The sequence below is a fragment of the Leucoraja erinacea genome, chromosome 2 (genome assembly GCF_028641065.1).
Source record: "Leucoraja erinacea ecotype New England chromosome 2, Leri_hhj_1, whole genome shotgun sequence".
Lineage (NCBI taxonomy): Eukaryota > Metazoa > Chordata > Chondrichthyes > Rajiformes > Rajidae > Leucoraja > Leucoraja erinaceus.
Genome location: NC_073378.1, coordinates 127640922 through 127662454, shown reverse-complemented (window position 1 = coordinate 127662454; position 21533 = coordinate 127640922). Strand labels below are relative to the sequence as shown.

Genomic DNA, 21533 nt, shown 5'->3' with positions numbered 1-21533 from the left:
TCTGCAGACTATTGTGTCTTCTTAAGATCTTTATATGTTTTCAAGCCAACCACTTCGTATGTTTAATTTGTTGAATCTGTTGTACAATAAAACTCCCATCCCAGAACATGTTTTGCCTTTCTGAATGTTTGATGTACCTACATCTTAACTTTAAAGGATACCCAAGCCACTCTAGGTTGATGCTCATTTGACCTAATTACCTGCTTAAGTCATTACTCATTTGAACAGATTTGTGATACCTACTATATTACCTCTAAAGGCTAATGTGAAAATTCAATTTCACATAGAGGAATTTCTCATGGAATACAGCACACGAGCAGTCCCTTTGGTTCACAATGTTTATATCAACCATAATGCCAATTTAAACTAATCCCATCTGCCTGCAAATGGTCTACTATCCCTCTATTTCCTCCCTGTTCGCGTGCCTGCCTAAATCATTCTTAAAAATTGCTGTTGTACCTGCTGCCACCACCTCCCCATGCATCTTCTAGGCACCTACCACTCGGAAATAAAATTACCTTTGAATCTCCATTAAACTTCCTCTCTCTCATTACAAAGATCTGCCCTGAAGTATTTGATATTTCCACCCTGGGGAAAAAGACTGAATATCAAATCTATCCATGACTTACATAATTTTATGTACAGTGCTCTTCATAATGTTTGGGACAAAGAACCATTATTATTTGCCTCTGTGCGCCACAATTTGTAATTGAAATAAATTACATGTGGTTAAAGCGCATATGTGGTTGTCAGATTTTAATAAATGCCATTTTTATACATTTTGGTTTCACCATGTAGAAATTACAGCAGTGATTATACATCGTTCCCCCATTTCAGGGCACCATAATGTTTGGGACACAGAAATGTCATGTAAATGTAAGTAGTCATGTATGTTTAGTATTTTGTTGCATCTCCTTTGCATGCAATGACTGCTTGAAGTCTGCGATTCATGGACATCACCAGTTGCTGGGTGTCGTCTCTGATGATGCTCTGCCAGGCCTGTATTTCAGCCATCTTTAGCTTATTCTTGCTTTGGGAGCTAGTCCCCTTCAGTTTTCTCTTCAGCATATAAAATATCAGCTCAATTGGTTTCAGATCGGGTGATTGACTTGGCCACTCAAGAATTGACCATTTTTTAACTTTGTAAAACTCCTTTGTTGCTTTAGCAGTATGTTTGGGATCATTGTCTTGCTGTTGAATGAACTGCCGGCCAATGAGTTTTGAGGCAATTGAACTTGAGCAGATAACAGCAATAAAAGTTTCCAAAGGTGATGGAAAGACTAGGTGCTGAGAGCTCTCTTATACTTGCATTAAGGAGGCAATTAAACATACCTGAGCAATTACAAATGCCTGTGAAGCCATGTGTCCCAAACATTATGGTGCCCTGAAATAACACAGCTGTAATTTCTACATGGTGAAACCAAAATGTATAAAAATGGCCTTTAATAAAAAACTGACAATGTGCACTTTAACCACATGGGATTTTTTTCTATTACAAATCTCAAATTGTGGAGTACAGAGGCAAATAAATAAATGATGAGTCTTTGTCCCAAACATTATGGAGGGCACTGTATTTTTGTCAGTTTGCCCCTCAGCCTCTCATGCTCCAAAGAAAACAATTAACTGGATATGCACTGAAACAGAACAACACAATTCTTAATTGCAGCAGCACTAAAGGTTTGTAGATCAATACATAGTACCTGTACTCAGTAAATGACATAATAAGCAAAAAAAAACATAGTACTCAATAGATAACATAATAACCAAAAAGCGAATTAAATTTAAAAAAAACACAATATTGCGCAAAACAAAACAAAAGCCTAAAGTCGCTAGTGGAACCAAGGTAATTTATTGTTCAAACTATGTAGTTGGTGTTTGTAGAAAGTTTGTCCAACCTCTCCTTGCACCTGGAGCAACAAACAATCTGCTTCAGGAACTTAGGTTGAGCAGCATCTAGAGGGAAATAGACTGGATGCTCAAGTCAGGACCCTTCATCTCAGTGCAGATGAATGGTCTAATCCCAAAACATCAACTGCCTATTTCCCTCCACAGATGCTGCTTGGGTGTTGAATACTTCCAGCAGATTATTTGTTGCTCCAGATTCCAACATTCCTCTCTCCTTATATATATCTCATACTCTGTAATTCAGGCATCATCTAAATGAAACTTCTGTATTCTCTCCAGATCCTCCACATCCTTTAATCTAAGAGGCAGCTGTCCGTCTTTTCACTTTAAACATTTTTTAGTATGTTATAATAATGTTTTGTTTTGGAGGTCTAGTCTTTTTATGTTGGGGGGGGGGGGGAAGGGGGAATGGCTTTTCCTAGTCCATACCTGGTCGGAACAGTGGCTTTCCTCCGAGCAGCATCTTCGACCCGTCCTCGCGGCCGACCATCGGGTCTGGAGCGGCTTTTCCTGAAGGGACCGGCCAGAACCACGGCGTCGGCACCGCGCTAGAGCGCTATCGTGGAGCGGGCAATGCCTTGCCCGGGTCGCCGCGCTGGAGCTCTGGTGTGCTGGGTCCGCCGATTGAACATCGCGGAGCTGCGGGTCTGTGGAGCGGGCGGCGGCGCTGACTTTGACATTGCAGAGCCTGGGATCTTTCGCCGAGATCGCCAGTGGTGGAGCTCTGTCCAGCGCGGCCTGTTGGCTTTGGAAACCGCGGCCTGAAACATCGGGCCGCCGTAACGGCGACTGCGGAGGCCTCAATAGGCCCGACTGGGTGGAGTAGGGGATGGGGACTGGACTTTATGCCTTCCCTTACAGTGGGAACCATTGTGGGGGGATGTTTTTATGTTTAATGTTAAATTCCTTTATAATGTTATGTTGTATTATTAATGTGCTGCAATGGCAACTCGAATTTCACTACACCAATTGGTGTATGTGACAATAAATAAACCTTTGATCAGAACTATTCGCAATACTCCAACTGCAGCCAAAGCAAAGTTTTATACAATTACAATTACAAAACGACTTCACAACTTTTATACTCAATGCCCCAACTGATGAAAGCAAGTATGCTGTCTTTATCCGAAATGTCACCCATTCCTTCTCTCCAGAGATGCTGCCTGTCCCACTGAGCTACTTCAGGTTTCTGTGCCTATCTTCTGTCTTTACCATACTTTGTTTCACTCAGGAAACCATGGAGTTGCACCCCAAGATTTCTCTACATGAAAGTATCTAAGGGCCCTGCCATTTATTCTGTATTTTCCTCTTTGAATTGACCTCCCAAAGTGCAGCACCTCACACTTGCCCAAATTAAACTCCATCTGCCATTTTATTGAGCATGTTTCCCTTTCAAGGCATTCACATATCCTTTTCGACCAGTGCACAATTAAAAAAATCGAATCACTTGTGGAAAATGCAGCCGTCAACATGAGTACGGGAAGCCCTCACATGCGAAATAACCGTGACCAGAGATTAGATTTTGTTATGTTCATTGTAGGATCAGTGTTGGCTCTGATATCTGGGGAAGAACAACTTTTTGAAATATTAAAAATTATATTGCACTGTATACCTTGCAGGGCTCTCACTTAACTTTTTTTCCCTGTTGCCAGCCGGGCAACCTAGGCAGCTTTTTAGGTTGCCAAATTACAGTCTAGGTGGTCATTTAAGACGGCTTGCATGACAAGTGCAATAATGTGCTCGGAAGAAGTGCGCAGTTGCCAGTCGGAATTATTATTTCTGCTTCAAATAAAGTCACAAGCTAAATCAAGACATGATATACACCACAATGACGTGCAGCAAAATTATAATACAGTATCTCAACTCTTTTTACACATTGCAATTTATGCAATTTCTATTATTTCTTTCCACTTCCAAACAAAAATGTGGTTGGATTATTCAGCGTATGATCAACATGTGTCAATAAATCCTGGACCATGGTAACATATATGCTTAACCATACACACTACAGATTGATGCAAGCATGTTTTCTGTGAAGGACTGAAAATTATCATGACATGGCCATTGCATGGGTCGTTATTGCTATTGGTACAGAAACACTCTCGCTTCCCACATAATTTATCCACAACAAAATACACAGGTTGCAAGGAAATTCCTAAAGGCATTTTATGATAATAGCTGTTAAAACCGACTATACCCATCTGACAGGTTGAACATTACACTAATTGACAAGAGATGGCCAAAGGACATAACTGCAGCAAATGTTCTTTTGGTAATATATTTAAAGGTGTCAAAACGCCACATTACAGAAGATTCAGATTAGATGTATATGTTGTGAACAGCAATGAAGATACCCAGTTTGTATGCACCAGATTTTAAAAAATGTATTGATAAACGCTGTTTCCATCATTCCCACTTCAGAATTAACATTAAAATTCCAACTGAAATATCTCCTGACCAAATTTGTGATGTATATGACTGACTGAAGAAGTAAAACCTGGATAAATCCAACGTATAGTTGTGAATGTTGCTCATTAAGTAACTACAGTACTGATACTCCATATTAAGAGCATTGATTTGCCGTTAAAATAAATTTTGTAATAATGTGTCAACGGTAGCAGTGACAACCGAACACTGCGGTTTTAATGTTTCACATGTTCACAATTTAATGAATCCATCTTAATGGATTAAAACAAATAACATTGGGAATTAAAACTTTGATTGCATTCCGTTATCAAACATAATCAATGTTCGCTCTGAAGACATTTCCAGCACGATAGGGTCGGGGGGGGGGGGGGGGGGTGGGTTTGAGAAGGTAATCGGTGCAGAATGGATGGATTGAGGCAGGGGAATTAGTGTGTGGTGGTTGGAGTAGGTAAAAGTGTGAGGGGAGAGCGCGAGGGATGTCGATGGTGTTGAATGAGGGATCAGTACGGGATGGGTGGGGGGGGATCAGTACAGGATGAATGGGGTAGACAAAAATGCTGGAGAAACTCAGCGGGTGAGGCAGCATCTATGGAGCGAAGGAAATAGGCGACGTTTCAGGTCGAGACCCTTCAGACTGAATGGGGGGGATCAGTACAAGATGGATAGGGGGGGTCAGTGCAGGATGAATGGGGGGGCAGTACAGTGTGGATCAGAGGGTCTGTGCAGGATGAATGGCGGGGGGGAACTACAGGATGAATGGAATCAGGATGGATTGGGGGTTAGTACAGTGTGGATCGGAGGGTCTGCAGGATGAATGGAGATATCACTGCAGGGTGGATGGGGGGGTCAGCGCAGGATGAATGGGGTTCAGTACAGGATGAATGGGTGGATCAGTAAAAGATGAATGGATAGATCAATACAGGATGGATAGGATCACTACAGGATGGATGGGGGGGGGGTCAGTACAGGATGAATGGGGGGATCAGTAAAATATGAATGAATAGGGGTCAGTACAGGAATGATGGATCAGTAAAAGATGAATGGATAGGATCAATACAGGATGGATAGGATCACTACAGGATGGATGGGGGGTCAGTACGGGATGAATGGGAGGAGCAGTATGGTATGAATGGGGGGAGCAGTGCAGGATGGATGGGAGGAGCAGTGCAGGATGGATGGGAAGGGGGGTCAGTACAGGATGAATTTGGGACCAGTGTAGGATGGATTGGGGGTGGCAGGAGAATCAATGCGAAGTGGATAGGGAGATTAGTGCAGGATGAATAGATGGGGGGGGGGGGGTAGATGGGGAAGGGAGCACAGGGGATGTCAGTGAGGACTGAATAGAGGCGGGAATGGGGATCAGTGCGGGATTGAGAGGGGGGGTCGCAGGATAAGCGGGGGTGGAGGGTGGCGAGAGAGGGAGGAGGTGGGGAGGAAGGATGGTCAGCGCTCCTCGGACAACTGGCATCATCGCCCCGCTGCCTTGGCTGTCCCTGTCCACCGCCAATTGCCGCTACCAATGGGAGAGGCAATTGGGATCTCCTCGCCACCGCCTCCCCTCTTCCGCCAGCCAACGGGAAGGTGCGGGGCCGAGCGGTACAGGTGATATAAGATCTTTGCTTCAGACGGCAGAAGGGGGCCTCCTCCTCCTTCCTCCCTCCCTTCTTCCCTCCCTCCCGGCCTAGGTGGGCGGGAAGGTTTGTTTTGAAAGCGTTTATCGCTGTTGGCGGAGTGGCACACAGCGGCCGCTATCGGGGGGTGGGGGGAGGGAGGTGGAGCCGCTGTTGCTGTTCGGGGCACATTATTCGCTCCGACCCTCCGTCACCCCGCACCTAGTATCTTTGTGCGCGCTACAGTCGCCGCCGACACGAAACGTACTGTTTCTTTTCTCCAGAGATGCTGCCTGACCTGCTGAGTTACTCCAGTTTTTTGGATATATCTTTGGTATAAACCAGTATCTGCAGTGCCAAGCCCGGCAAAATGACTCGGCATTTAAGTTGCCTGGCGGCATTTTAGGTGGCCATTGGCACCCGGGCAACCGCTAATTTTGAGCCCTGCAGTTGGTTATTATCTCCTTTGAAAAACATTACCTGCAGCATTACTACGCCATTATACTGCTCTGGAGTATCAGTGTCGATTTTGTACTGCTGTTAAAGTGTGATGTGCCACAACCTCTGACTTGGAAGAGTGCTCCCAACTGACAGCCTATTTTGTGAAATGTATACAACTGTGGAAGATAAAATACTGTGTTCTTGGGTAGCCAGAGTTAATTCAGTTATATTACAGCCAATTTATTATTAAAATTTACTTTGAGAGAAAACTTGTTGCTCCTTGTGTTTGTTTCTCTTGCGGTTTCTCAGATTGATTCTCCATCAGTGTGCAATTTGTGCATTGAGCATTCAATATGAGCAGTTAACAAGTTCCTTTGTTCTTTTACGTTGGTTTTTAATCTATATCGGATTCACAGGAAGAATGTATCAATATGTCATATATTTGGGAAGAGAATAAAATTGCTGTTTATTCTGTATGTTGCTAATTTAAGTCAAAACTGAAATTAATTCAGCTTTAAACAAAATATAACCATATTTGGACTCCCTGGGGACGCCGCACGATGGCAGCCTCGCCAATAGTCTGTCTGTATTTTCGGGTTTTTTTGTTATTTATAGTGTGTTTTAAAAGTATGTGTTAATGTTCTCTAGTTTGTTTTATGTGAGGGGTAGGGGAGAGGATCGGGGGAAACTTTTTTTCAATCTGTTACCTTGCTGGAGATACGATTGTTTACAATAGACAATGGGTGCAGGAGTAAGCCATTCGGCCCTTTGAGCCAGCAATGTGATCATGGCTGATCATCCCCAATCAGTACCCCGTTCCTGCCTTCTCCCCTTTTCCGGATCATATCTCTGGTCACTCTGTGGCCTAACATCCTGGAGCTGGAGGCCTTACTCGGGACTGACTTTGAGCCCCACCGCGGGGACGTGGACTGGCTGGGATCGGTTGCCTGGGATCCCTTGTGGGATCGACGCTCCAACCGCAACCTGCGGTTTTCACATCGAGGAGCTCGCAGTCTCAGGTAGAGATCGAAGTCGAGAGCTCCAAACAACGCAGAAGGTTGGACTAGCCCCGACTCGGGATTAGAACGCTCGGCGCGGGGGAGCTGAGATTCCCCCCCGATGCAGGAATTTGATCGTCCTGACGCAGAGGACCCGACTGCCGGCTACAGGAGCCAAGATCACCCCGTCAACTGAAGGCTCGAGGCTCCCGACCATGTGAGAACAACGAAGGGAAGAGATTGAACTTTTTTTCGCTTCCATCACAGTGAGAGATGTGGAGGAATCATTGTGGTGGATGTTTATGTTAAAATGTATTTTGTGTGTTCTCGTGCTTTTTATTGGTATGACTGGCAAATAAAATTCCTCATATGTTGCAAAACATACTTGGCTAATAAAGTATGATTATGATTTATGTTGCACTTTTCCATTTCACTGCGGGCCATACCTTTTACAGCCAAATATTTTTAACCGCAGTTGCTGTTTAATTATTACTGACTATTACACAGATTATGTTCCCCGAGTGGTTTTTGGGTACTGTGAAATATTCAAATGGTGCTCAAATGTGCAATGCTTTTCACTACAAAGCTATGGCAACTCTCCCGAACATTTCATGAGCAGGAAATATCACTTTGATATCACATTAATTCAGCAGGAAAGTAAGTTGTGTAAAAGCAGTCACAAAACTGGATGACTATATTTAAAGTAAAATAAACATTACATATTGCAGCAGCTTTTGCTTAAATTCTGAAATGGAAACTTTTTTCTCGCTTGGATTAACCTACACATTTTCAGAAAACTGCCTGGTTCTCATTTGAAACTGATTTGTTTTGTATTTCCTGCAACGGGCCAGTGGCAAAACTATCTCCTGTCTTTCATTCAGAAATTAGTGTGATGGGAGATGACATGAGTGGATGTTGTTGGGCGTAGACATGATGGACCAAAGGGCCTGTTTCAGTATTGTGTTACTTATGACTGTAGACTCTATGGTTTTCAAAAATTGTAACAGGATTTTGATCAGATGGGCTGAAGAATGGTTGTTGGAATTTAATACAGAGAAATGTGAGGTGTTGCATTTTTGGAAGTCTATCATGGGCAGGACACAGTGCATGGGAAGGCTGGGGGGCGTGTAGAGCAGAGGGATGTAGGAGTGCAGGTACATAATTCCTTGAAATTGGTGTCACAGGTAGATAGGATGGTCAAAAAGACCTTCGTCAGTCAGAGTATTGAATATAAAGGTTGGGGGGACATGTTGCAGTTATATAAGACGGAGGTGAGGTCGCATTTTGAATATTGTGTTCAGTTTTGGGCACCATGTTAGATGGAAGATGTCAAACTGGAAAGTGTGCAGGGAATGTTTATGAGAATATTGCGAGGACATGAGGGTCTGAGCTATAGGGAGCGGTTGAGCAGGCTAAGACTACTCCTTGGAGTGCAGGAGGATGAGGGATGATCTTATAGAAATGTACAAAACCATGAAAGGAATAGATCAAGAAACGAGCAGAGTCTCCTGCCCAAATTAGGGGAATTGAGAACTAGAGGACATAGGTTAAGGCAAGATTTAATAGGAACCCGAGGAGTCGGTTTTATACAAAATGGGTGGTGAGTATATGGAATGAGCTGTCAGAGCAGATAGTTGCGGCAGGTACCATTGCAATGTTTATGAGACATTTCGACAGGTACATGGGTAGGATAGGTTTATAGAGCTTGGGGTGTAAGCTGGGCATCTTACAACCCAGCAGTATGAATATTGATTTCTCTAACTTCAAGTAACCCTTGCATTCCATCTCCGTCCCTCCCACACCCGAGTTCTCTGAATTGCACTGTCCTGATTAATTTCACTGTTTGTATGCCTCGTCAACTTCCCCTCAGCCATCAATGAACCATTCTACATTTCCTTAACTGTTTGCTTTGATCTGTCGTTTTCACACCTTACCCTTCTATATCTCTAGTTTCCCTCTCTGAAGAAGTCCATTATTCATGATGTATTAAGAATAGTTTTTGAATTTAACTAGACCAAGTGGGACCAGTTGGGTCCCATCCCCTCAACGCACTGCTGCGGGGGAGGGGGGGGGGGCGGCCTGCGCCGTCACACACACTCTAACCACCCCCCACTCTAACCCCCCGGCCCCCCCCCCCCCACACACACACACACACACTAATCACACACTATTCATTCGCTCCTTTTACCCCATCCCTCGCCCTATCCAATCACGCAAAACCCCCAACTACGGCTAGAGAGGGAGGGTGAGAGAGGGGGGGGAGAGAGAAAGAGGGGGCAGAGAGAAGGGGGAGAGTGAGGCCGGGGTAGAGGGGGGGGAGAGAGAAGCCAGGGAAGGGGAGGGGGGGGGGGAGAGAGAGAAGCCAGGGAAGGGGAGGGGGGGGGGGGGGGGGGGGAGTGGAGAGAGAGAGCCGACCGAGCAACCTAAGAACTTGACGGCTTCAGTACAGGCCGACTAAAGGACTGCAAGTTTGGCGGCTTCAGTGCGTCCATTCTCGTTTGCTTGCTCGTTCTTTCTGCGTCTTTTGAATAACGTGGGGGGGGGGGGGTGATGTCCCTCGCAGCGCGAGCAAGCAGACCCATTGTGACATCATCAGCGGAAGTCGGTCATTTTTAAATTCAAAGTTTTGTCAGATTTTTGAACATTTTCAGGAATAACTCGAGAAAAAAAGCATGAAATTTTCAGGTATGGCAATTTTGGACTCCAGGGGGGAAATGTTTACCGGAATATGTAAAATGTACCGTTACCGCGTCGTTTTTTTCACGAAGATGTGATTATACATACACACACACATCCAAGATCAGACTCAAGTATACAGATGTGTGTGTTATTAGGATTATCAGTATTAGGAATAGGTTTGGTTTGATTCTTCTATCGCCATATACTCCAGAGATAATTCCCAAAGTTCAACAGTAATTTAAGACTGGTTGAATGACAACAAATGAAGTTTAGTTTTCACGCATCTTTTACTGAATGAGCAGTGCATAAATCTGCTTTGATGTAATCATAAAACTATATAAATGTTAATGTCGCTTTATGTCTGGTGGCTGTGGCCACCATCATGAAGTGCTTTTGAGAGATTGGTCATGGCACACATCAGCTCCATCCTCCCAGGTAGCCTTTATCCATTCAATTCGATTACTAGTGTAACTAGGATACCAACAAACTCATTTCCAAACTCCTGGACCTATAACTCAGCAACCCGTTCTACAACTGGATCCTTGAGTTTTTAACTGTAAAAAGATAGGTGATAAAACATTCCCCACAATAATTCTCATCACTAAATGCAAGGCTGCGTTTCCACCCCCTTGCATTCGCGATATCACCATATGCATTCCTGGATCTCTCATATGGTGGGGATGAATTCCTGATCTTGCAACCTACCTTGTTATGACCTTTGCACTATTTTATATGCACGTTCTCTGCAGCACTAACTCCACATTCTACACTCTTTATTTTAAATGCAATATCTGATGTACTCACTATTGATATGATTTATCGTAATTAATTTATTAGCCAAGTATGTTTTGCAACATACAAAGAATTTTATTTTGCCATAGAGTCATACCAAAAAAAGCAACAAAACCACAGGGGTGGGGGGGGGGGGGGGGGGGGGGGTTACAGGTTACACTGGCTGTTATTCCCAGTTATTATTGCGGATTGATTAACTGAAGTTAAACGTGTGATTTAGAAGGGAGATTCCACCACAGGAGATTTCAGTGTAAAGCCAATTATGGTAATATTAGGCAATAGAGAAGTGTAACGGATGCAGCAAAAGTCAACTGTGCCTCTGAGTGATAGAATGAAAAATTACAGGCATTCAGGGCTGCAGAGGAAATAACTATCACAAGACATAGGGCCACAACGCACTCAATTCTGTTTCAATATACCATAGGGAATGTGACGTCCCAAACCACCATTAATATCAACTTGTTTAAGAAGGAACTGCAGATGCTGGAAAAATCGAAGGCAGACAAAAATGCTGGAGAAACTCAGCGGGTGAGGCAGCATCTATGGAGCGAAGGAATAGGTGACGTCTCGGGTCGAGACCCTTCTTCAGACTGATGTTGTGGGGGGGGGGGGGGGGGGAGAATATCAACTTGATGGGTTTAAACTTAAAGCAAAATACTGCAGAAGCTGAACATCTGAGATAAGAACAGAAATTGCTAGGCAGGCACTATCTGTGCAAAGTGAAACAGACTTGACATTTCAGGCCAATCACATTTGATTTGAACCTGTCAAAGTGTGAAAAGACTTTAAATTGCAGGGGCAAGGGGAGTGTCAAAGTGAAGATGGGGAGAGAGTGACACCAGTGGTAAACGACTGAGGTTTGAAAGAATGAAGGCTGTGAAATTACAAGAAGAGAAAAAAAACCTCATCTGAAATATAAGATAAAATATTTATCAGCAAAATAAAAACGACTAAATGAATATGCAGCTCTTATTTATTTTACCCTGTTTTATTTCATCAATGTGTGTTGACCTCGTTGTATGATTCGTGGGAAAAAAGAAGTTGGCCCGTACGGGGATCGAACCCGCGACCTTGGCGTTATTAGCACCACGCTCTAACCAACTGAGCTAACCGGCCAATGTATGCGAGCGTTTCAATCTGAACCAATTTATACAAATTATCAATTGTAACATGTAGGCTTATCTGAAAAGTTCTGAAAAATAAATAGAATAAAACATTTTTTTATTTTTGTTCCCAGACTTTCTCCATCTGCTGGTAACGATATATATGGTAAGTTAAGTGAACATTTGTTCATTGCACTCTGTTTATATCTTGTGTATGGCCAGTTCATATTCCAGACAGTTTTATTAGTAATCTTGCAAACATTGGGCATTTAAAATGCTATTATTATTTTCTGTTTAATTAATTTCGTCTTCCAACATGCACGACTCTCCATTTGATTGCATATAATGTTGCTGCAGACGCTTTGTGTGCTGCTTTGTGAGTAGCAGATCCACATTTTGCCCTCTACTGTTCAGCATCTGTTTTTGTGCACAGAAGTGCAGAACGTGTCGAAAGTTAAGCACCAACTCTCTGCCTTTGGACTCGCCACTTGCACTAGGATTTTTGACCAATACTGACTTAAGAACTTTTTTTCCCCAATACCGAATTGCAGCCGTCTGAGTTTTATAAGAGAAACTTTTTTTTCTCAAAACTATATCCTATTCTTAACACCAACAGAAATACATCTGCAATGTGACATTATTTTCATTCATCGTGCTCGTACACAGTAGCGTGTAATTCAATACATATACTATCAACGTGTCAAAATTGCGAATGTTTCTTCTCCAAACTACCCAGCAATTAAACATTTGAGAAGCTAATCAAAGTACTTTGAGCTAAGAAGATGAATACACTTTCTAATAACCCATGTGCTTTATTCCAAGCGTGAGCTGCAGGTGCTGGTTCACCCCGAAAATAAACACAAAATGCTGGAGTAACTCAGGAGGACAGGCAGCATCTCTGGAGAGAAGGAATAGGTAACGTTTCGGGCCGAAACCCTTCATCAGACTCCTCTGTAAAAAAAACCTCTGTGTGAATGAGTCACTGATGTTCAGGAAAAAGTTGTATTTAACTTATTTTTGTCACCTTTCTTTTTCAAGACGTTAGTTGTTAATAGCAGCATAATTACAAAATAACTTACTTTAAAACATTTGTACTACAAATTGTAGTATAAAAATATAATAACATCTAATTTTGTACGTTTTCATTCCATTTCATCCGATTTTTAATGTATTCGAAAATTGCCTTTGACAACAGCATACTGCGACAGAGCCATGTCTACCGAGTGAACCATGAGCATAATTTGTATACCACTGCTTCACGAAAGGGCTGCAGAGTGGAGGCCTGCAGCATTGCCCATTCTGCTGGAGACACGGTAGTTGTAATGAGAGTTGTGTGCAGCAAGTGAGTGAGATTGAACATGATCCAGCCATTATTTCCCAGGGACCCGTTAGGCTCTTAAATATCTGGAGAATGGGGTGAAATGGTTAGCGCTGAATACTGGAACAAGTGATCTTTGATCATCAGATATTTGGAGCTCATGAGATTGGTCACCATGCAGGTCAGAATAATTGTAGTAGAATTTAGAAGGGGTGAAAACATCAAAAATCTCAACCCTCCTGAAAAACGTTGGTATTTCTGACAGTGGCTTAATAACCCTGGTCGAAGGAACACTCTATATAAGAGCTCGCCATTTCAGAGCTGCACAATGTGGATTAAAATATAGTGATTTATTTGCAACAGCTTCATACAAAATGGGTAAAGTGGTGCACTGGATCTAAGGTACAATGATTACAAAACACCTTCTTCCGTTTATATATATATATTGTTTTAAATATATATTTTAAACATATCTGACCCACACACTGAAAGATTAGGTCATGTCAGCAAATAGTTTGTTATTAAGCAGCTTCAAACACATAGCAAGATAGAGATGGTTAGAAATAGAATTCCAGACCTTCAAGTTTTAGCAGTTTAAGGTGGTGTTTTGTGAAGTGGATCAAATAAATTTAAGGATTCTCAAGAGGCCTGCATGGAAAATGAATTCAGAAGGTAAGAGGGTTGGATAGTATTAGATTAGTTTATTGTCATATACACCAGAGTGCAATGAAATTCCTTGTTCACATATAGCTCATAGAACAAATATGGTAATGATAAAAATGACAATAAAATATAACGACGTGAAAAGAGCAGAATGGTGCACAAATCTATCTTCACGGACTTCCCTGGGGCACTGCTTCCATCCATTCTTTGCATTAACTCTTGACAGTAGTCAGCCTTTACAGCCTAATCCAACCTGTTGAAATCTGCAGTCCTTATGTGGAATTCACATGTCAACTCACTCATTTCTTTCTGCAAGCCTCCAGACATGTAAACAAATTATTCATTTAATTTGTCTCTGCTGGCTTGGCGACCATTCGGCCATTTTTTGTTAACAGTTGTTTTAGGTAACAAAAAGATCATTGATATAGCTCTGTGTCACACAATGGAAGGGAGTGCAGGAAAGGTTCACCAGAATGATTTGTGAAATTAGTTGAATGAGGGGTGTTGAGCAAACTCAGCCTACAAGCTCAGAAGAGCACTTATTGAAAATTAAAATGATTTAAGGATTAGTCGAGATAGATGCAGAGCTGATGTTTTCCCAAGATATGATATCCAGAGGAGGGATCATTTTCACTGGGAATATGGAAATTACAGAGATATTAAACACATAATATGGCTCTTTAGTAAAGAAGGCATGAAAAAACTCCCTGATATAATAGTGCCAAATGCAAACAGGAAATAAAAGATAACAGTATAAGCCTTAACAAAAAATCAAAATAAGTTAATGATTCTAAAAACTGATATATACCAAGGTCCTGAAAATTAATTTCACAGAGCTTTGACAGAGGTAAAAATAATGGATTCTCCAGTTAGTATCTTCCAAAATTCTATACTTTCTGGAGTGATCACTGAATTCAAGGGTAGCAGATAAGACCCCATTATTTCAAGAAAAGGGAGAGAGATAGAAAAATGAACTATTCATCTCTGAACCAGACATTGGCAGTTATGAAAATACCAATATGAAACAATATGAAAATGATAGCATTGAGCAAAATAAACTTCTTTATGAAAAATGAATTATATTCAAGAACATTCTGGACTTCTTTGACAGGATACTGTTGAGGATTCAGTGGGGAGTAGTGAAATTACAATATTTGGAGTATTTGGATTTTCTGAAAACTTTTGATAAAATCCCACAGTGCAGATTTTGATAAACAAAACGGGACTAATGAAATTTGGGGACTATGTACCAGCGTGATTTGAGAGATGGTTAGCCACTAGCAAAAAAAAGAGTAGGAATCAATGGACCCTATTCAGGAATTCTAATGGTTCAACATCTGGCTCACCTGGTGATGTTTGCGATTACTGTTCAAACACACTAAGGCCCCATTCTTGCGCTCCATTCACATTCATTGGCAGAGTACAACGTGGGAAAAATAGAATGCAGATAGTGTATAATGTGGAGAAAGGTGCCTTTTCAATATCTGTAGAAACATAGAAGTGCAAAGTATTTTTAAATTGTGAAAGATTGGGATATGTTGACATTCAAAGAAACCTAAGTGTCCTGTATGCATATTACAGAAACCTGACATGCAGGTGCAGCAGGTAGCTAAGATGGCAAATAGTATGGTGCAGTTTATTGCAAGAAAATACCAGAACATGGTTAAAGATTAAACAACATTATGTTGAGTCTTAGTGAGATTGCAAGTAAAGTATTGGCTATAACTTTGATCTCCTAACCAAAAGACAGATATACTTGCAGTACCCTGAGATTCTCCAAGCCTTGCATTGACACTGGCTCCCTATATTCAATTATGCGGGTCACCTGAGATTTAACAATGCAACTCACACCCTCTGCCTGAATAAAAGTAAAGTGGGAGTGAGGAATGAATTTTATAAGAATTGCCTAAGATAATGGCCAAAAGGGTTAAAGCATGTTGTTCCAATAATTAAATGAAGACAGAAGACGGCCAGTATTTTAAAAGCTCAAATATATTTCAAATTCTCATTTTTAACTGGCAATTATTCTCACACGTCACCTCTTTTGGAATTAGGATTAAGGTAACAATGCAACCTTATTGAAAAAGGGATATGAATGCGAAACGTCACCAAGAGTTTTCACATCAATCATCAATGAAGCAAAGAAGTTATGTTGGCAGCGTGCATGTGATTATTGGTAAGTGGTTTATAATCTTTTATATAATCGGCCTTGCAAAATTGGTCGCGGGTTCTGCAGGTGTAGCTAAGTGACACAGAATGCTACAAGTGGCTACAAGTGGCAAGCAAAGTTCTGGTCGATATTCTAGCTCAAGTAAAGACATTTAGAGGGACTTTGAGCAATCGTGGCATCATTACCCGACTTCAATCAGTTTTCAGAGATTCAAACAAAAAAATGTAATAAAGATGGATACAAATTTGTATGTTCAAGGATTTGAGAGATGGAGAATTTGTTTACAGTGCTGAAATAATCAAAGGTCGTTTTTGATTTTAAAAATATAATTAACACATTTATTGTCCACTGCCGAAAATTTGCAATTAATTATGTTATGCAAGAATTACATCTTGTGTATCCAACAAGTGATAATCTATTTTTAAAATCAGCAGTCAACATTGCTGGAACATGTGGAATGTTCCAGGCATGGTAGACACAATGAGAATAAGCTTTACCTATGGACGGGTGCAATACTAGATGGTGCTTCAAGCCGTGAGGCACTGCAGTGACTAAAAATAGCAATCATTGTGCTGTGTCAAATTTAGAAACTGGCAAGCGTCTGACAAAATTATCAAGGGCTTTAAATTGCAGTCTTCAAAGAAAGCGGGGGATCAGGGCTGCACACTGTGCTCTTTATATGGACAAATAAGGTGCCCAGGACACATATCATCTGTGCTATTGGTGTCTATGACGAATCGTCATCCTATATGTTGTTATAGCCTGACTGCTTAAGAAATGTTAATTTTAAACTTTAGTAATCTTCGTGTAATTAAAAAAATATTTAAAAAAATTTAATATGAAGAAGGGTTTCGACCTGAAACGTTGCTCATTTCCTTCGCTCCATAGATGCTGCCTCACCCGCTGAGTTTCTCCAGCATTTTTGTCTACCTTAAAAATGTTTTAATCTAGTTTTCAACTTTTCCCTCAAACATTCAGGATAGAGAATTCCAAAGATTTACCACCCCAAGGTTTACAAGAATGATCCCAGGAATGATTGGGTTAACATAATAAGCTTTTGAGGGCACAGGGCCTGTACTCGCTGGAGTTTAGAAGGATAAGGTGGGGGGCCCTCATTGAAACTTACCGAATGGTGAAAGGTCTGATAAAGTGAATGTGAAGAGGGTGTTTCCACTAGTTGGAGAGTCGAGGACCAGAGGCCATAGCCTCAGAATGAAAAGGTTGTGCCTTTCGAAAAGGAGATGAGAATAATTTATTTAGTCAGTGTTGTGAATCTGTGGAATGTATCGCCACAGACAGCTGTGGAGGAAAGGTCAATGGATATTTTTAAGGTGGAGATTGGCAGATTCTTGATTAGTAAGGATGTTAGGGGGTTATGGGGTGAAGGCAGGAGAATGTGGTTGCGAGGGAAAGATAGATCAGCCATGATTGAATGGTGGAGTAGATATCCTAATTCAGCTCCAAGACCTTACAAACTTCAGCACTTTGTGTTTTGCTGCTGATTCTAAGAGGAAAAAGAAGCTAAGTTATATTCACTGCAATTTAAATATTCACTGCACAAACATCTATTGGTTGTAATTCAATAGATGGATAAGGGAGGTAGATGTCGAAAGCAATGCTATGAAAGGCCAGAATCCAAAGTGGAATGCAGCAAATCCACAGAAATTTTGTGCTTGAATTTCAACCTCATTCTGGTTACCTCAACTGTTTAACCAAGTAACATGCTTTTTTTTTCACAAATCAGCCCCATCGCATAAAGCATTCATCCTTGAATGCATCTGTTCCATGAAAAAGTCTTGCTAAAATATGTACTGTCATTACATTCTTTTAAATGTAACTGAGCAAACTGCCATTTGATTAATTTTTCAAATATGTTTTTGCTAATATACGCAAAAGCACTGTTGCCACTAGTTCCAACAGTAGCACTTCTGAGTGAGATGTGGTGGATTTTTTCAAAAGGACACTAAGTGCTGGATTAACTCAGCAGGTCTGGCAGTACCTCTGGAGAACATGGATAGGGAACATTTGGGTCGGCACCCTTCTGCAATTCCTTGTTTGTATATTGTGATGGATTCAAGCTCCTTTAGAGAGATTTGATTATCTAAATTTGGACTGATACTCCATTACAATTATGAGGTTTCATTAAACATTCCATTTATGTCCTGTTATCTCTCAACTTGATAAAAAGGATGAGAGGAGAATAGTAATCAACTTCAAAGAGACAGGTGGGCAGGATTGTTGGAAGATGAAATTCAATGCTGAGAAAAGTTATGGGCATATTTTGGGCATATTTTGGACTCTTGGAAGATGGCAGACAATACAATCAAGGGAGCACCTAAAAAGAGCACAACATATGGGCACATATGGGTATAAGTGTACAGTTAATTGAAAATGGAAGGGCAGATTGACGTTTTAAATACAGGCATAAAACACAAGAGCAAATATCATCATATTAAATAAGGACTTTTGAGTAATAGAGGAAGAGAGAATTGGTTATTCAAATGAAAGCAAAGGCCCTAAGTTTCCAGTCAGACAAACTTACTTTAATCACTCTCCACAGATGCACAAAATTAACTAAATGCTCCCATGGTTACAAAAAACAATTAGGAAGTCAAATCGCAGCATAACATCAGAGCCTTTTCATTTAAAATCCGACCACTTGGGTGGAGTGGGAGGGACGAGAGGGTGGTGTGTGAGGTGGTGTCAGAAAGCGATGCAGAAACAAAATTACTTGTTAGTTACTTGCTGGTTATAATTCACTAAATCATATGAGAAAAGCGGCTTACATATAAAATGCACAAAACAATGTCATCCAACCTCTTCTGCATAACCCTGTTTTCCAACAATAAAGGCCCGCAAAGAGACACTGGAGAACATGAACCATTTTTCAAATGTCCAAATGCAGATATCAATGGAAAAAATCATAATTGCTTTCACTGAACAAGCCACCTGGGGAAAATGAAAGACCAAGACTTCAAATCTGGCACAAAACCCACTGTATATCAGGTACCAGTGATCCTCACCTCCTGTCTGATTCTGAAACATAGACCTCAAAGCACTGAAGAGATGCCTCCAACACAGTCTCCTTAAAAACTTCTAGTCCACGGTCAGGATGAACAGTCCAAACTCCCAGCCATGAGGCCTGAATTGCAATCAGTTAGCTCCAAAGGGTGAGACATATGTTTTGTGCATCTGACACCAGACTCTCAAAACAAACATACCCAGCACAAAATGTTGGAGTAACTGGGCAGGTCAGGCAGTATGTCTGGAGAAAAGGATAGGTGATGTTTCGGGTTGGGACACTTCTTTAGACTGAAAGTAGATGGTAGGGGATTGTGAGGAAAAAGCTCAATGTGAGAAAAGATCATGACAAATCAGGGCAAGCAACAAATAACCTCAGGCAAGGTGGTGCCCTGGTCGGCCAATTGTTGGCTAGTGAAGGTGCGATCTCAAGAGGGATACAATGTGGTGAACTTTGGAACTGGTTAAAAGACTAGGGTGGAGGAAGGGGGCAAGGTGAGGTACGGGCCTAACAGGGCACCATCTTGCCCAAGGTCATTTGTTGCAGGTCCTGATTTGTCCTGGTCTTTTCTTGCCTCCAACTCTTCCCACCCCTTACTTTCAGTCCGAAGAAGTTTCCCAACCCAAAACATCGCCTGTCTTTTTTCTCCGGAGATGTTGCCTGACCCGCTAAGTTACTCTAGCGCTTTGTGTCTATCTTTGGTATAAACCAGCATCTTCAGTTCTTTGTTCTCGAAACAAACACTCTATTCCATGTTCTGTCTCAGAGTTCAGAGGGGGAATAAAAAGAGTTAGGAAAGTTTTCAAAACCTTCAAAACATTCCACGTACTTGTGAAAATAATCAGTTTGTGACCACTCATACTGGAGAAGGAACTTTTGGATGGCATTGAATTTCTTCATCAGGATTCCACAAAAGCCCAACGTAAATTGTAAAAGTAAGAAGGAAGCTACCACCTCCAACTTATCTGTCCTGTCAAGCACGATCTGCCCAACTTGAGTCTATGGCTTTCACATTAGTCTCATTGCTACTTCAGAACCCACAGAACTGGAGTGGAAACAAGGCATGTTAAGGATAGCTCACAACAAAGGACTTGCCTATCAAAGCTTGACAAAAACTTGTTATATTAATAAACAGTGAAAGAATTGTTAAAAATCATAATAAAAATTGTCAGAACTTTGGGAAACTATGGAACAAACTGCCAGAGAAAGTGGTCAAGTCAAGTTTATTCATCACATACACATACGAGATGTGCAGTGAAATGAAAAGTGGCAATGCTCGTGGACTTTGTGCAAAAAGGCAAACAAACAAACAACCAAACAAACTATAAACACACACATATTCTTTTACTGAGTTGAGTCAAGGCAGGTACAACAGCAACATGGAAAAGACATTTGGATAGGTATAAAGACAGCAAGGATTTTGAGGAATATGGGTCAAACACAGGCAAATGGGACTAGCTTAGATAGGTATCTTGGTCAGCATGGACGAGTTGGGCTCGTATATATATATCCTTTCTATATTACTCTATGACTCTAAGCTAGTGTTGACAACAGTCTTGCTCAGCATTTTCTGGGAAAACTGACACATTGAAACTTTGAAACATAAACCCATAATCTCTATCCTGCAGAACGACAAGATGGGAAATAAATGCCGGCCTCGTCAGTGATACTCAACTTTAGAACATTAAAAAAAAAACAATCCTGTCCAGCATGAATCAAACTAATAACAATCACGAGTCTCCCGAGATTTTTTGTGCAACTACCTTAAATTAAAAACAAAACACAAGTACATTTTTTCAAACTCATTTGAGGGATAAGAGCATTTCTGAAAAGGTCAACATCTATTGCCATCACCAATGGTTCTTGAGACTCTGGAACCTTGAAGGTTGCTGGACAGAGACTTTTAAGTTTTCATCCAGAAACATTGGGGATACCCATTAAGGATAGTGCTTGATTTGGTGAGAAACTTTCCAGTGTGGCATTCCAACATCGTGCTTGTAAGAAGTCAAATTCAAGGATATTTTAAATTGACCATGCCTTTGCAAATTGCTGCCCGAAAGGCAAGCAAAGTGTGAATGGATGATCTGGAGTCATTGTAGGGAATCAACGTTGATCCAAAATAATGGATCTGGAGTCAGTGCGTGGGAACGGTCAAATGGGATGATGTGGTAGTGATCTGGAGTTACTTTCCGGAGTCGGATCGATTGAGTATGTGACCTTGGATCAGTAAGAATGAGAAGTCGATTTGGGTGTGAGTGATCCGAAGTGAGTGATCTGGAGTGACTGTGTGATCCAGAGTGAGTGAGTGAGTGAGTGATCCAGAATGAATTTGCCGGGAGTGAGTGAGCGAATAGAGTGAGTGATCTGGAGTGAGTGTGTGATCTAGAGTGTGCTGGGGGTGAGTG

The 21533-nt window shown here is 41.5% G+C and overlaps 1 non-coding gene across 1 annotated transcript; it reads right to left on the bottom strand.

Moving 5' to 3' along the window:
- Positions 1-11894: 11894 nt before the first annotated feature.
- On the bottom strand, positions 11895-11968 carry trnai-aau (transfer RNA isoleucine (anticodon AAU)). The gene has a single exon. It is a non-coding gene; the product is annotated as a tRNA-Ile (tRNA).
- Positions 11969-21533: the final 9565 nt, after the last annotated feature.